A 14,126-nucleotide genomic window follows, 5' to 3' on the forward strand; every position below is an offset into this window, starting at 1 on the left:
TTACCTATTTCATCTATTCCCCCCACACCTCGCTTCTGGCAACCATCAGTTCTCTGTACCCGTAAGTCTGTTTTGTTTTATTTGTTTGTTTTTAAGATTCCACGTGTAAGTGAAGTCATATGTTATTTGTCTTTCTCTGACTTACTTCACTTTCATAATGCCCTCTAGGTCCATCTGTGTTGCCACAACTGGCAAGATTTCACTTTTTCTGGCTAATGCTCAGTTGCATATACATACCACATCTTTTTTTTATCCATTTATCCATAGACATTTAGATTGCTTCCATGTTTTGGCCATTGTAAATAATGCTGCAATGAACATAAGGGTGCATATGTCTTTTGAATTAGCGTTTTTGTTTTCTTTGGATAAATACCCAGAAGCAGAAATGCTGGATCGTATGGTAGTTCTATTTTTAATTTTTTGATAAACTTCCACACTGTTTTCCATAGTAGCTGTACCAGTATACATTCCCACCAACAGTGTATAATGGTTCCCTTTTCTGCACATCATTTCCAACACTTATTTCTTATCTTCAGAAATAAAATTCAAGTCTATGTTGCTTAAAAGAGACCCACCAAAAAATAAGCGGCTCAGACAGATAAGAAGTTTAAGAATGGGTGAATACACTTTGATAAATACAAGCAAAAGAAAAACTTACACACCAGGAGTCAAGCTAAAAGCAATAAACAGGCCAAAGATGTAATTTTATATTGATAAAAGATATAATCCACAACTAACAGAAAATAGTCATAAACATTTTTATACACCAAATAGCATAGCAAGATTTAATAAGCAATGTCCATATATCAGACCATAAAAACAATTCCCCAAAGCAGAAATTCTAAAGGCCAACATATTTCCAACCACAATACAAACCAAAAACGATTATCAGATTTTTAAACAAACAAACTAATAAATAAACAAAACCAATAACTTGAAACTTTTAAAAAACACTCTCCTAAACTAACTTATAAAGGATATCAAATCCTCAATTATATACTAGGTTTTAAATAACATAACTAAGAATATTAATAAAAATTGTGGGAGGTGGCCAAAATTCCAGTCAAGAATGAATTCATAACCTTTAATGAATTATTAAATCAAGTATGAAAATAAATTGATATTTGATAAACTGATAAGTCTGATCACTAATAAAATACATTACAAATAAAATTATAAATACAATGATAATCAAGTTTAAGCGTTTGCCATGAGGTACTGAACCAAATTCTTTATGTAGTTATCTTGTTGAAACATCACATTACTTTTGAGGGATGGGCATTAGTAGTAGTTATATTTTATAAATAAATAAATTGAGATTTCAAAGCATTAAATAATTTTTCCAAGATAACACAGATACTAAATGACAAAATTGGGATTTAACACAGCTTTGTCTGACTCCGAAGTCTTTGCCTGTAATCACTGCCATTACAGGGTTATTAGAAAAGAACAAAGAATCTAAATGATTATTGTTTTGAAAAACTAGACAAACATCTGACAAACCTAAAATGGAAAATAAAGATAAAAAGAAAAAACAAAAAATTTTTTTCACTAAGAATCAAGAGGATATAACAGATACATTATAGTTTTTAAATTATTCTTTATGTTAATAAATTTATAAACATTGATGAATGAGATTATTTCATTATGAAATATAAATTACTAATTGTGTTGAGAAGAAATAGATGATCTGAATAAACAAAAAACTTGAAAAAATAGAAAGGTACACAAGTCATAAAGGTTAGAATGATTTATCAGTGATTTTTTTTAAAGTTTCAAATAAGAATAATCTTTAAAACTCAGGTATAAACCCAAAATGAACAAATGTCAAAACTTTATCAAGACCCAAAGGAAGACTAGAATAAATGTTCCTAAATAGGAAAACCCAACTTTATAAAGATGTAAATAAAATTCTAAAATTGAGTTCAGGATTTAACTCAGTCTTCATGGGGATAATTTTTGAAATTTGCAAAATGTTTTCTAAAGTTAACAAATGAAAACCAGGACTGACCATCACATTTTTGGGAAAGACAAAGACATGCGCATGTACCCCAATATTTATAGCAGTGCTATGAACAATAGCCAAATTATGGAAAGAGCCCAAATGTCCATCAACTGATGAATGGATAAAGAAGATGTGGTATAGGGGCACCTGGGTGGCTCAGTCGGCTGAGCAACCGACTTCGGCTCGGGTCATGATCTCTCAGTTTGTGAGTTCGAGCCCCACATCGGGCTTGCTGCTGTCAGCCTGTCAGTACAGAGACTGCATCAGATCCTCTGTCTCTCTCTCTCTGTCTCTGCCCCTGCCCCACTTGTGCTCTCTCAGAAATAAATACACATTTAAAAAAAAGAAAAAGAAAAAGATGTGGTGTACACACACACACACACACACACACACAATGGAATACTACTCAGCAATCAAAAATAATGAAATTTTTCCATTTGCAACAATGTGAATGGAACTAAAGTGTATTATGGTAAGTGAAATAAGTCAGTCAGAGAAAGACAAATATCATATGATTTCACTCATATGTGGAATTTAAGAAACCTAACAGATGAACGTAGGTTGAAGAGAAGAAAAAATAAGATAAAAACACAGAGAGAGAGGCAAACCATAAGAGACTCTTAAATATAGAAAACAAAGTGAGGGTTGCTGGAGGGGAGATGGGTGGGGGATGGGCTAAATGGGTAATGGACATTAAGAAGGGCACTTGTTGGGATGAGCACTGGGTGTCATATGTAAGTGATGAATTACTGAATTCTACTCCTGAAACCAATACTACACTATATGTTAGGTAACCTGAACTTAAATAAATTAAAAAGAAAAAAACATGCATAATTAAGGGCTATCTGGGTGATTAAAACATCCTATAAAGTTTTGGCAATTAAACTCTAAAAAAACTTGCAAACATCAGTGGGTAGATCAATGGAATGGGATTCATAGCCTAGAAAGACACGTGGCATATAAAGGAATTAATATGTGATAAAGGTGCCAATATAGTCAGTGGGGAAAGAATTACACAGTCAATGCAGCAGGATAACTGCGGGAAAAAGAGGTGGGCAGGGATGAGATCCTTCCCTTGCCCCACACACATGCACACATTTCCCTGATGATCAGCGATGTTGAGCATGTTTTCATGTGTCTGTTGGCCATCTGGATGTCTTCTTTGGAAAAATGTCTGCCCATGTCTTTTGCCCATTTTGTAATTGGATTATTCATCTTTGGGATGTCGAGTTTTATAAGTTCTTTATATAGCTTAGATACTAACCCTTTATCAGATATGTCGTTTGCAGATATCTTCTCCCATTTCGTAGGTTGCCTTTTAGTTTTGTTGATTGTGCTGTGGTATCTTAACTGTTCCTGTTGCAGGATGTCAGCTCTACCTTGTCTCTCTTGGCTTCTCTCCAGGTCTGGTTCTCAGCCTTCCCTTCAGTTCTGTGGCCTACCCAATACCCTAAGCAACCAATTCTTTTTCTATTTAAGTTAACTAAAGTCACTTCCTGTCATTTGCAAGCAAGAATCCTGACTAGTATATCTCTCTAGATAAGTGGTCAAGGATATCAAATGGAAGTTCACAAAAAAAAAAAGAAAAAAAAAGAAATACAAAATGTCACTAAGTATTTTTAAAGTGTCTAATTCACAACATTAGATAAATCATTCTTAGAAAATCAAAGCAAGAATTTGGGCATAAAATTAACATGCTTCTTTATTAACAGTAATACTTTGAATTAGTAAATATGTGGAGAAATGGTAGGAACACAAATTTGTACAATTTTTTTAGAAAACAATTTGAATATATATACTAAAACCCTTCAATACGCCCACAACTTTTTGACATATTAATTCTTATTCTAGGAATTTATCCTGATAATCATTTATGCAAACATTTATGTATAAGGATATTCACTTTAACTGTTTTTCAAAGTTAAAAAGTATAAGCAAAAATGTGCTCAGTAATATGAGAATGGTTACATACAGTAGAATCTTTCTTAACAGACTTCCGCTAAACCAATGCCTGATTAGTCGGTGGTATTTATTTCCTCTGTGAAACACACTTCTCATTCCTCATTCAGACACACATGTACCTTTCCCCCCAAATTAGGTGGGTACTTACCAAGAGTGGGATATGTTTGTGCCTAGGCCCATTTAACAAACTCAGTATCTACTACTGTCATTATGAATGCTACAAGAAAGACGTAGTTGTTTCTATAAAAATTAAGTTGAATGTTTTGCAAATTTTAGATAAAAGCAGATTGCTGAAAAAGAAAAAAAAAGAGCAGAAGGAAGGGAGGGAGGGATGGAGGAAGGAAGGAGGGAGGGAAGGAAGGAAGGAAGGAAGGAAGGAAGGAAGGAAGGAAGGAAGGAAGGAAGGAAAAAAAGCAGGGAAGAAAGGAAGGGAAACAAAGAAGATACTATTACTAGGCAACAGCAAGCATTGGGAAAAATCAGTCAAGTCTAGAGCCATGATTCTCAAGAATTTGGTCCCTTCTTAAAAATGATTAAGGACCTTAAAGAGCTTCTTCTGTTGATGTGGGAAATATCTCCTGACATTTACCATATTAGAAATTAAAACTGAGAAATTTATAAACTATTGACTTTAAATTCATTCTTAAACATAACAATAAGAAACCCATCACATGTTAACATAAATAACATATTTTTATGACAAGTAAATATATTTTCTAAAATAAAAAAATTTTTAGAGTAGTGACACTGTTGTAAACCTCTAACACTTAGATTAATGGAAGGCAGCTGAGTTCTCACATCAATTCAATGTTCAATCTACTGTAGTATCACAAGTCATGGAGCCCCTGGAAACCCTATTATACACTCATGAGCAAATGATAGTGGGAGAGGCAATAATACCTTAATACTATTATGAATATAATTTTGGCATTGCAGACATCCTTCTAGGGGCTTGGAAACCTCTAGGAGCCCACAGACCACATATTGACAAATGCCTGGCAAAAGGTCTATGCTCAGACTTCTTGTAATTGTCTCTAAGTCTGTGATCCACTTCAAAAGGAACAAACAGAAAACCACAGAAATTAGAAGTGTGTTACTGATATTGTTTATGCACTAAAGATAGCACAGATGACCCATTATAATTAAAGACCCTGGCCCACATTTTTTTAGTGATGAATGAATCCATAGATATATGCTTTATGTACTTTTTTAAATGTTTAAGAAATGTATGCGTTTTAAAAGTAATTCCACATCATTTCTTTTACTATTCCCCACTAGCTATTTCACTTTGGGCTGCAATACTTAAGCATTCATTATTTCACTTAGGAGTCTGAAGCTACAGGGTTGGTTAATTTGGTGGCTAGGACACGTCAAGGCTCTGGGTTGGCGTATCTGAGATAGCCTTGGCTTTCCCCCATGCTCCCAAGATGGCAGCCACAGCTCCAGGAACAGACAGCAAGAAGGAGGGCTGGGGATGGAGATGGAGGACAGAGGGTTATTTCATCTCAAGCATCTCTCTCCTTAACAGGAGGAAATTCTTTTCCAAAACCCCTTAACAGACTTCCCTTCTGTCTCACTGGCAGAGTCAGGTTATATGCTACCCCCCAAACTATTCATTGAAAGAATGGAATCATCATGACTGGCTCAGAGCAATCATCAGTATCTCAGTTGGTGTCTCAGCATCTCAATTTCATCCTCTCAGTCTGAACAAATTGATTCTGTACATCTGAACAAAATCAGGGGGTCATTTAGCTGGGACCAGTGGGGGAACTTCTGTGCCATGGATGATGACAGTGTGTCACCTGCTTTAAAGCAAATTTTTCAATTAACCAGCCAACTACTGGCTGAGTGCACAGTTTAAGAGGGTACATCCATACCCAGGCATTAAAATCATCTCTAAAAGCAAAATACAATAGTGTATTTATAGTGTGAAACCAATGTATGCATTTATGTATACATACTTATGAATATACATAAATATACTTTTTATTTGAGTGAGAGCTTGCATGAGCAGGGGAGGGGCAGAGGGAAAGAGAGAGAGAATCTCAGGCAGGTTCCAGCACAGAGGCTGACCCAGGGCTAGATCCCACGACCCTAGGATCATGACCTGAGCTGAAATCAAGAGTCAGATGTTCAACCGACGGAGCCACCCAAGCACCCTGACATACGTATACTTTTTTCAAAACTAGAATGGAAGATACAAAAATATAACTGTTTTCTCTGGGTTTATGAGTTGGTTTTAATTTGCTTCCTTATAGCTTTTTGTATTTTCTGATTTCTCCAATGACACATCACTGTAATAAGCTGAAAACAAAACATTTTTAAATGATTTTGTGAAATAAAATAACATATGCACGTCTTTCATCTATTTGGCAGTTTTACAACATATTATTTCATTTTCTTTACCTGTAAAATCAAAATAAGAATATTTCATAAGAAAAATAAATTAATGTAAAATGCCAGCAGTAGTGCCTGGTAGATAATGAAAGCTCATTAAATTCACGCTATTATTGCTATGCCACATTCACTCATAGATGCCACATTCACTCATAGGTAGGACATGAGTAACTATCTTCATTTTGTGGATTAGGCAGCTAAGGCTAGCTAAGGCAGCTAAGGCCATAGATGCCACATTCACTCATAGGTAGGACATGAGTAACTATCTTCATTTTGTGGATTAGGCAGCTAAGGCTAAGAGAAATGCAGTGACTTGCCCCACCTCACACTATGTGCCAAGATCAGTGTTCCTTTCAAGTATACCATCACTATTCACCATCTGTGGCATAGATGGCAGAAAAGAAAATTCTATTCCCAACATCTAAAAATTTTTGTTGTGATAGGGTTCTTTATACTAGAGGGGCGCCTGGATGGCTCAGTTGGTTAAACACCCAACTCCTGATTTCGGCTCAGGTCATGATCTCCTAGTTTGTGAGCTTGAGCCCCTCATTAGGCTCCAAGCTGACAGTGCAGAGCCTGCTTGGGATTCTCTCTCTCTCTCTCTCTCTCTCTCTCCCCCTCCCTCCCTCCCTCCTTCCCTCCCTCCCATGCACTCTCTCCCTCTCTTTCTCAAAATAAATAAATAAAACTTAAAAAAAAACCCACTGTACTAGATTTCTTTGTTGTTGAGATATAATTCACATACCATAAACTTCACCCTTTTAAAGTGTCCAATTTAGTGATTTGTAGTATATTCACAAGATTTGTAGTATATTCACAATCATCACCACTATCTAATTTCAGAACATTTTCTTGCCCCCCTAAAAATCCAATATCCATTAACAGTTATTACCCATTCCTTTCTTCCCCAAGCCCTTAGACTAATATCTTTTGTGTCTCTATGGATTTGACTATTCTGAGAATTTTCCATAAATAGAACTATACGATATGTGGCCTTTTGTTTCTGGCTTCTTTCACTTTACATAGTGTTTTCAAGGTTCATTTATTCATGAAGATTCATTCATGTATCAATACTTTATTCCTTTTCATTGCTGAATAATATTCCATTATATGGACATATCACATTTTGTGTATCCATTCATAATTTTTATATTAGATTTCTGGACATGGTAATTTGACAGTTTAACCAACTAAACCAACCAGTAAATGAATCAGCAAAATTCAATAAACTAAGAAAATGACTGAATAAAATAACCAGTAACCAAAAAATCAATCAGTAAGATTCAGCTCATCTAGTCCATCCATGACTGTTTGACTTCTTATTGACATCACTGTTATGAAAACCCTAATTCCTTGCTTTCCTTAAATAATAAAATATCAGACAGGCCCCTTTAAAAACCAGAAATATATTTTTTCACCTCTCCTTGGAATCTTTCTTGTTTTCTTTTTATTTACTAGAAACCAAGAATATTCCAATTCTTTCCAGAACTTTTTGTCCTTCAACTCATTTGTAAGTCTTTTAGGTCTAGACTGCCTCAACTGTAAACTGCAAAACACAAGCATCCCTGGTACCCAGGTAAGGTGTCAATGGAAAACTTCATTTTCTCTTCCTTGGGGCTCTGGGATCTATGCTTGTTTTCTCCACAGATAAATATTTTCTTTTTTAAAGTTCATTTATTTATTTTGAGAGACAAAGGGTGAGGAGGAGCAAAGAGAGAGGGAGAGAGAGAATCTCAAGCAGGCTCTGCGCTGTCAGCACAGAGCCTGATATGGGATTCAAGCCCATGAACCTGAGCTGAAATCAGGAGTCGGCCAGTTAACTGACTGAGCCACCCAGGCACCCCTCCACAGATAGATGTTTAAACAGATGACCTCTGTGGTCCTATCCAGCTCCAGGAGTCTATGATTCTAGCTTTTGGTTTGTGTGGTTAGCCATCAACAGCACACTGCCCCACCCCACTCTAATCAGGGAATTTAGATGGTACTAAACTTCCTGTGGCTCTGGTGGCAGGAGGAAATAGAAGAAGGGAACATTGACACCATATTACAACAACCCAGAGGTTTATATTAGCACTCTACAGTTTACAAAGCAATTCTCTATGCAATTTCTCATACAATTCCCCATGAGTTAACATGTCAGGCATTTTATCAAGGCAGAAACTGAGATTTGGGAACTGGTTCAAGTTCATATGGTCAAGTGATGGACCCTGTGGCTACTGTCTCCCACTCTGTGTTCATTGCATTGTCTCACTGAGCCACACCGCTGTCAATGGCACTGGGACTGTGAAAAATGAACAGCAGAGGGCAAGTAGTAATGACTGGTGGGAGCTTACGGTGGTCACAAGGGTGACTGTTCAGTGGCATGCCTGTGCCGAGTGGGAATAAAGGAAAGGTTGACAACAGGAGTAAAGGGACAGTCAGAGAAACAATTTAAAGTTATTTAAGGGGTGCCTGGGTAGCTCAGTTGGTTAAGTGTCTGACTCTTGATTTCAGTTCAGGTCGTGATCTCACGGTTTGTGAGTTTGAGTCCTGTATCGGGCTCTGTGCTGACAGTCAATTAAATTTATTTACTTATTTTGAGAGAGAGAGAGAGAGAGAGAGAGAGAGAGAGAGAGAGAGAGAGAGAGAGAAGGCTAGCAGCACAGTCAGTTAACTGTCTGACTCTTGATTTTGGCGCAGGTCATGATCTCACGGTTCTTGGGCTCAAGCCCCACATCAGGCTCTGTGCTGACAGAGTGGAGCCTGCTTGGGATTTTCTCTCTCCCTCTCTCTCTCTCTGCCCCTCACCTGTTTCCTCCACCCTCTCTCTCTCTGTCTCTCTCTCTCTCAAAATAAATAAACTTGAAAAAAAAGTTATCCAAATGCGCTCAAAGCCAGTACCCCACTCCCAAGCTACATGAAGAACACTTGGCACCACATACTGAAAGTTTCTGAGAAATAAATGTTTGCCAACTGCCTGTGGATGGTCACTTAAACTGGGTATTAACCATCCAGCCCAGACCTTCCCACTGAAACACTGCTTGGTGACATGATGGTCTCCACTCTGAGCATCTACGAGGGGATCTTAAGTTGCTATTAAGGACCCGTGAGCAGGAAAGGCACGCCATCACAGGTAAGCCACACATAGAATAAACAAACTGCCTTGCTCGGCATCTCAATCCATTTCAACACCCATCAACACCCAAACTTTTCACCAGACCCCAAGACCTACATTTTGCCTCCACTTCTACCAATACCATTTTTTCATATATATCGGCTATAGACATGCCAGGCATTTTGCATACACTATCCCGCAGCATCACACCTGCCAGACAGGCATTATTATCCCCATTTTATAGATGGGCAGACTGGGCTCTGAAACATGGATAACTTGTCCAAACTACTTAGGGACAGAGCTGTCATTTTTTAAACTCAGGTGTCTGCTGTTCCAAATTGATTTTCCTTCTACTAAAATGCAGTATGTCTATCCAAACTCTATTTTTGATTTTCAACCAAAAGTTTGCCTGCTGTTGAAATATATAAAACATTTCAAAGAAGCTTTTATCAGTATATATTTGACATTCAAATTCATAAGTGTATTTATTATAAAGTCAATTAATGAAATAATGAAGCTGCCTTGATAGACACAGTTGCAAAAGGCATTCTAGCTTCTGCCTCTTCATGCTCTGTTTTATTTAGATTGCAGAGATTTGAGAAAAACATGATTCAGTAGGCGCAGCTGTCTTTTAATAATGGTTTTAACAGTCTTTTAAAAATGATCTCAAGTCACACTGCCACTAAACAGATATGACAGAGAAGACCTTATTCTGTCTGCAGAAGAACTTGTTAGCCTGGTTGCACAAATGGGCGTGTTAATTTTCTCCAGTGTGTTAACAACTGTTGCATACCACATTTTAGTGTGCCTGTTGTGTCTGTTACAATTTTAGTAACAGTTTAAAGTATATTTAATATTTTAGGATAAATTTTGCCCAAATTGATCTATAAATTCAGTGCAATCTTAATTAAAATCCCAGCAGTCTTCTTTAAAGAAATTGACAAGCTGATGCTGAAGTTTGTAGGACATGCAAAGGATCTACACCAGCCAGAACAATTCAGAAAAGGATAATAAGGCTGATGGATTTACCTGATTCTAAGACTTACAAGAAAGCTGCCATATTCAAGACAGTGTGGTACTGGCGTAAGGATAGACTTACAGATTAGTGGAACAGAAGACAGTCCAGAAATAGAATCCAACTTTTATGAGTAATTGATTTTTGACAATGATGCCAAGGTAATTAAATGAGAAAATCATCATAATGTTGCTAAAACAACTGGATATCCACAAGGAAAAAAATTTAACCTCTACTCTTACCTTACAATGCACTCGAAAATTAACTCAAAATAGATCAAAGGTTTAAACATAAGAACAAACACTACTTAATTTCTGGAAAAATGCATAGGAGAAGATGTTTGTGACATCTAGTTAGGAAAAGCACAAAAACATACATCATAAAAGGAACTATTTATTAAATTGACTTTCAAAATTAAAAAAGCTTTTGCTCTTAAAAGTTGAAAAGATAAAAAGGCACCATTTCACAATATATATGTCAAGCCACTCTGCTGTCCACCTTAAATTTATACAATGCTATATGTCAATTATATGTCAATGAAACTGGAGAAAAAAATAAGCAAAAGGTTGTGATAATATATATGCAAAACACATATCTGACAAAAGGCTTATATCCAGAATTTGTAAAGGATTCTTATGACTCAGTAAGGAAATAACCCAATAAAAATGGGGAAAAGATTTGAACAAACGTTTTACAAAGATACACAAAAGCCAATAAACCCATGAAAAGATGCTCAACACTAAAAATTATGAGGAAAATGTCACTTAAAACCACATGAGCTTGGAGCACCTGGGTGGCTCAGTTTTGAGCCACAGCTCAAAAGGTCATGATTTCACAGCTTCATGGGTTCAAGCCTCGCATCAGGCTCTGTGCTGGCAGTGCTGAGCCGGCTTGGGATTCTCTTTCTCTCTCTCCCTCTCTCTCTCTCTCTCTGCCCCTCCCCCACTCTCACCATCTCTGTCTCTCTTGAAAATAAATAAGTAAACTTTAAAAAAAAAAATACATGAGCTATTTACTACACACTTGGCAGTAACAAGTACTGGTGAGGAGGTAGGGCAGCCAGAACTCTCATTTGTTGCCTGTGTGAAAGTATAAAATGGTACCATGTCATACAAGGTTAAACACATACATGCCATATGACCCAGCAAACGCACTCCAAGATATTTACTCAAAGGAAATAAAAATTTATGTCCACAGAAAAACTTTTACATGAATGTTTATTGCAGCGTTATTCATAATAGTTAAAACTTGGGGGGGGGAGAAAGAAAACCCAAGTGTTAGTGAATAGATTAACAAATAGTGGTACATCCAGACCATGGGATACTACTCAGCACTAAAAGAAACAAAATATTAATATACTTAGCAACATGGATGTATCTCAAAAACATTACGTTAAGTGAAAAAAAAGTTAAACACAAAGGACTACATATCATGATTCCATTTATATGAAATTCTTTAAAAAAAAAAAAAAAAGGCACAACTATAGTGACAGTAAATCAGCAATTGCCTTCCGGCCAGGAGTTGAGTGAGTGGACTGACTGCAAGGAGGCACAAGGGAAATTTTTAAGGTGATGGAAATGTTCTATCTTGATTATGAAAGTGGTTTACAACTGTATACAATTAGCAAAATTTATTAAACTGCACATTTAGAATTTTATCTAATGTAAAGTAGACCTCAGTAAAACTGCAGTGAAATGAATTTTTTTTAATTACTAGGGTTTCAGTATCTTTTAAAAAGAAAGAAAAAAAATTCCAGCGTAAGAACAGAAGTGCGCTTGTTCCCTTCTGCAGGATAATACCAAGGAAACACACACAGAAGTTAAACAAAATATGTAAAAGATTGACTTCTTGATACTGTCTGCTTCAAATTTTTTTGTCCCTCTAATCTCCATCTCAAGAAAAATGAGAAATAAAAGAAATGTACCTTAAATACCTTTGGCTGACTTTAATATACCTAAAACTAAATATTAAATATGTTTGTAGAGAAAAGCTTTGTTACAGGACACTCTTTTCATTGGGCTGTAGCTGCTTAGGGCATTTAAAGATAAGTGAGAAAGAGACTGCTTGGTTTTTTAGTTGTTTTGATTCAAGGTATGGGGTTTTTGGGGGGTTTGGGGCGGTTTTTTTGGTTTTGGGTTTTTTTTTTTTTTTAGCAGTGCTAAGCTGTTTCATCATGCTTTCCTATTGCCACAAAAGCTATTAGGACTCATCAGTCAACACCCAGTGTCAGATAATTATCCATTAACATATTTCACCTGCACTGTGATGAAAATGATATCACAACTTGCAAGAGATCCCCTTGAAGATGAAACTGGAAGAAATTGTGGCCACATGTTATTTCAAACCTGTATTCACTACACCTCCTGACTGCCTGTCATCCAAGAGAGGCCAAACAGATGTGTAAAAATAGCTGTTTAACAGGGGGGAAAATACTGTAAAATTGTTTATGGCAGGACAGCGGGTTCTTATAGGCAAAGTAAATTACAAATAGATTTCTCAATTACTTTTTAAAGCCCAGTATTTGATTCTTATATAACAGTCAAAAATCAATTTTGCATGGAATTTATGTGAATGCCTCATTATTAATAAAACAGCAGTTGGCGACTGCTACTTCCTTCCCACAAAAGCAGCGCGCAGTGGGGAAGCATTCACGTGCCAGGCTGTGCAATCCTTTATCTTTTTATCCTCTGCTTCAGATCATAAAAAAGGGAAGAAATGAATTCCAAGCAAATCTTAGGCATAGGCTTCTGGCAGCACCTATTACAAGGGGCCCTGGAGGGATGCCTCAAGAGTATTCGGTGGTGGGTGTTGGAGCAGTCCTGACCCCCCTCAATGCCTGCTCATGTACCCTGAAGGTCCCTTTTTTAAAAAAATAAAAATCTAATCAAGCAAATAACTGCAGTTGCTGAAAAAGACACTGAACTTCATCTCTCACTCTATCCCTAGTGTATCTCATCTCAGTACTAGATGAGTCACTGTTGACCACATGAATTTATTTAAAATGGTTGACCAGTGGCGTTTTGTTCACATCACTTAATGATAAATACTAATTTTTGAAAGAAAAGAACATGTTCCTGATGCAAACATTCCAAGCACCTGACAAACATATTCATCTCCAATTCACAAATAGGAAAATTGAATTCCATTAATGTCTACAGACCATAATACTCTGTTCCCTATTTTGTACTTGATTCATCAGACCATGAATAACGCCTTCCCAAGTGAAAAGTGAGGTATAATGAGAAAACCTAGCTTCTCCGGATCGCCTTTCCTAACCAACAGGGGGACTTCTAGTAACTTATATCATTGCTGTAGGCCTTGTCTCTTCACCGGGAAAATAAGAGAGTTTTCAAAAATGATCTGAGGTTTCTTTCATATCATAAACAACTCCAAGATCCAGGGCAATGAGGAAAAAGTCATTGCATTCCCATTCCATGTGAGAAAACAAAAAGAGAGTCATTGTATGTTTGGCCACCACCATGGGGAAATGTTCATCTTCAGAAGTTAAATACCATTAAATCATAGCTGCCTGCTATTTCTTCTACTGGGTCACACTTCAAAGATACCAACAGGAGAAACTCTGCATGCTTGCAGCATGTTTCCACATACTGATTTCTCCTTGATTCGGATCCCTGCTCCGTGCACCGTCACAC

The sequence above is a fragment of the Felis catus genome, chromosome C1, assembly GCF_018350175.1.
Source record: "Felis catus isolate Fca126 chromosome C1, F.catus_Fca126_mat1.0, whole genome shotgun sequence".
In the NCBI taxonomy this organism is placed as follows: Eukaryota; Metazoa; Chordata; class Mammalia; order Carnivora; family Felidae; genus Felis; species Felis catus.